At 51.7% G+C, this 3,301-nt stretch overlaps 1 pseudogene; it reads left to right on the top strand.

Annotated features, from left to right (window-relative positions):
* The first annotated feature begins 204 nt into the window (after positions 1–204).
* LOC140198405 (uncharacterized) lies at positions 205–3,059 on the top strand (annotated as a pseudogene).
* Positions 3,060–3,301: the final 242 nt, after the last annotated feature.

The following is a 3,301-nucleotide window of genomic DNA, read 5'->3' as shown; positions in this document are numbered from 1 at the left end:
GCAAAGACATAAATAATACAATAACTTACAAAGGGAAGTAAATACTGCAATAAGTAGGATTAATGCAATATCGGTCATGGTTTCATGGACTGTTCAGAAATCTGATTATAGAGGGTTAGAAGATGTTCCTAAAATATTGAGTATGTGTCTTCAGGCTTCTGAACTTCCTCCCAATAGAAGTAACAAGAAGAAGGCATGATCTCGATGGTGAGGTTCCTTGACAATGAAGACTGTCTTCTTAAGGATGGTGATATCTTGGAGGTTAGCAGGGCAGCCCAGATCCACCAACTGTGCCAAGAGCTCCGGTCCCTGGCATGGCAGTTCAAGGTAGCAACGGAGGAGGAGAAGACTCCCATGGTTGAGCTCTGGAACATCTGCAGGAAGAAGCCAATGACCCTGCGCAGAGCAGAATGGCACAGGTGGCGAGGGGGAGAAAGAGCCAGGAAGTGAATTGCCTTCATAGCCAATCCGTTTGGTTTTACAAAACAGCTCCTAGGGCAGAAACGCAGCGGCCACCTTATGTGCTCTACAGAAGAGGTAAACCATTTCCTTCCTAACATCCTGAGCGATCCTGCAAAGGAGCAAGAGCTGGGCCTCCACAGAGCCCTTACAAGCCAACCACTCCCCATAGTGGAGTTTGATGTGAGGGAGCCCACCTGGAGGAAAGTCCAGGAGGTTGTGTCTTCAGCCAGAGCCAGTTCTGTGCCAGGACCCAGCGGAGTACCTTACAAGGTGTACAAGCACTGCTTGGAGCTTCTCAAGATCCTGCAAGTGATCTGGCGCAGGGGAACAGTGGCAGACCAGTGGAGGTACATAGAGGGGGTCTGGATCCCCAAGGAGGAAAATTCGTCGAACCTGGAACAGTTCAAATCCATCTCACTGCTTAGTGTGAAAGAGAAAATCTTCTTTAGTGTCTTGTCCTGCCGGATGACAGACTTTCTCCTCAAGAACACTTACATCGGCATGTCAGTGCAGAAGGGTGGAATTCCTGGAGTGCCTGGGTGCCTGGAACACACTGGAATAGTCACCTAGCTGATCAGGGAGGCAGACATGAGGAAGGGAGGCCTGGTTGTGCTTTGGCTAGATCTCGTCAATGCGTATGGGTCAATACCCCACAAACTGGTGGAGTTTACACTGGACCAACACCATATTCCAGAACTCATAATGAACTACTATGGGAAGTTCAGACATGGAGTCACTTCTGGAGCTATGACATCAGGCTGGCATAGGCTGGAGAAGGGAATTATAACTGGGTGCACAATCTCCGTTATTCTCTTCACCCTTGCCATGAATATGATAGCCAAGGCAGCTGAGGCAGAATGTAGAGGCCTGATGACCAAGTCTGGTGTTCGGCAGCCCCGACCAGAGCCTTTATGGATGACCTCATTGTCACAACAACATCGGTTCCTGGCAGCAGGTGGATCCTTCAGGGCCTGGAAAAGCTCATTGCATGGGCAAGGATGAGCTTCAGACCAGCTAAATCCAGGTCCATGGTGTTGAAGAAGGGCAAAGTAGTGGACAAGTTTTGCTTTACCTTGGATGGTACTACAATTCCATCTATCACCGAGAAGCCAGTCAAGAGCTTGGGGAAGGTCGTCGACTGTAGACTGAGAGATGCAGCTGCCGTCCGATCAACCTCCAAGGAGCTTGAGATCTGGCTCACCACAGTAGACAAGTCAGGCCTACTTAGAAGGTTCAAAGCCTGGATTTACCAGCATGGCATCCTACCCCGAATCCTATGGCTGCTACTGGTATATGAGGTGCCTGTGGCAATTGTGGAGTTGCTGGAGAGAAAGGTCAGTAACTACCTTCAAAGGTGCCTGAGCCTACCTCATAGTCTGAGCAGTGCAGCACATAACGGAACGTGCAATAAGCTGCGACTTCCCTTCCGCAGCCTGGACGAGGAGTTCAGGGTTTCCCGCACAAAAGAGGTGCTGCAGTACAGGGCTTCCAAGGACCCTAAAGTGGTTGCAGCAGGCATCCAGGTACGGACGGGTAGGAAGCGGAAGGCACAGGAGGGGCTGGTGATAGCAGAGTCCTGGATGAGACACAGGAATCTGGTGGGAACAGTGTCAACTTGGCAAGCAGAGCTGGGCTTCGTTTCACAACCTCACTATGACAAGGTCAAAGGCAAGGAGAGACACCAATGAGTCCTGGAGGAAGTGCGGTCTAGCATTGAAGAGGAGAGGAATAGCAGGATGGTGGGCATGCGGCAGCAGGGAGCATGGACAAGGTGGGAAGGTGCGCTGGAGCGAAAAATCTCCTGGTCTGACATCTGGCAGGCAGAATCCCAGCGCATTAAATTTATGATCCAGGCTGTCTATGATGTCTTATCAAGTCCTGCAAACCTCCATGTCTGGGGCAAGAGTGATACACCAGCATGTCCTCTCTGTACAGGAAGAGGATCACTGGAGCACATCCTTAGCAGCTGCCTTAAAGCCTTGGGGGAAGGTCACTACCAGTGGCGTCATGACCAGGTGCTGGAGGCAGTGGCAGAGAGCACTGCGATGGCCATGACCACCAGCAAACAGAGTGGTCAGAGGAAGAACATCTGCTTTGTCAGAGCCGGAGCACAGCCCCTACATCAGCCCAGAGCATCATCATCATTGGGCCTGCTTAGCACCGCAGCAGACTGGCTGCTTCAAGTTGACCTGGGGAGGCAGCTGAAGTTTCCCGACCAAATAGCAACAACTTCACTGAGGCCGGATGTGGTCCTATCTTAAGTGTCCTCGAAGCAGATTGTCCTCATCGAGTTGACAGTTCCCTGGGAGGACCGCATTAAGGAGGCAAATGAACAGAAGCGAGCCAAGTACCAGGAGCTGGTGGAGCAATGCTGGAGGCAAGGCTGGAGGGCTCGCTGCAAGCCCATCGAATTCAGGTGCAGAGGTTTTGCCAGCCACTCACTCTGCAGAGTCTACACCCTACTTGGCATCACTGGGGCTGGCAAGAGGAGAGCTATCAGGACCATCACAGAGGCCGCTGAGAGAGAATCCACATGGTTATGGATCAGGAGAGGAGATCCGTGGGCCAGTGCTGCTGGGACACAAGCTGGGGTCTGATCAACCCCGGCTGGGTCGCCTGGGCGAGGGTGTCTGATGTTGAAAGACCCGAAACACCCGACGACCCCAGGTTACATCACTGATATGTGTCCCAGCGCATTCGCAGGATGTATCTCAGAATCATTAGGTCAGCCATGGTAAGTGGTATGGTCCTGGGGAGGGATAATGAATGATGTGACCTTAGGATAGAAATCCATAGTTTCCTGAAAGTGGCAACAAAAGTGCACCGGGTGGCAAAAAGG

The sequence above is a fragment of the Mobula birostris genome, chromosome 5 (genome assembly GCF_030028105.1).
Source record: "Mobula birostris isolate sMobBir1 chromosome 5, sMobBir1.hap1, whole genome shotgun sequence".
NCBI lineage: Eukaryota > Metazoa > Chordata > Chondrichthyes > Myliobatiformes > Myliobatidae > Mobula > Mobula birostris.
This window is presented reverse-complemented; position numbering and strand designations above follow the sequence as displayed.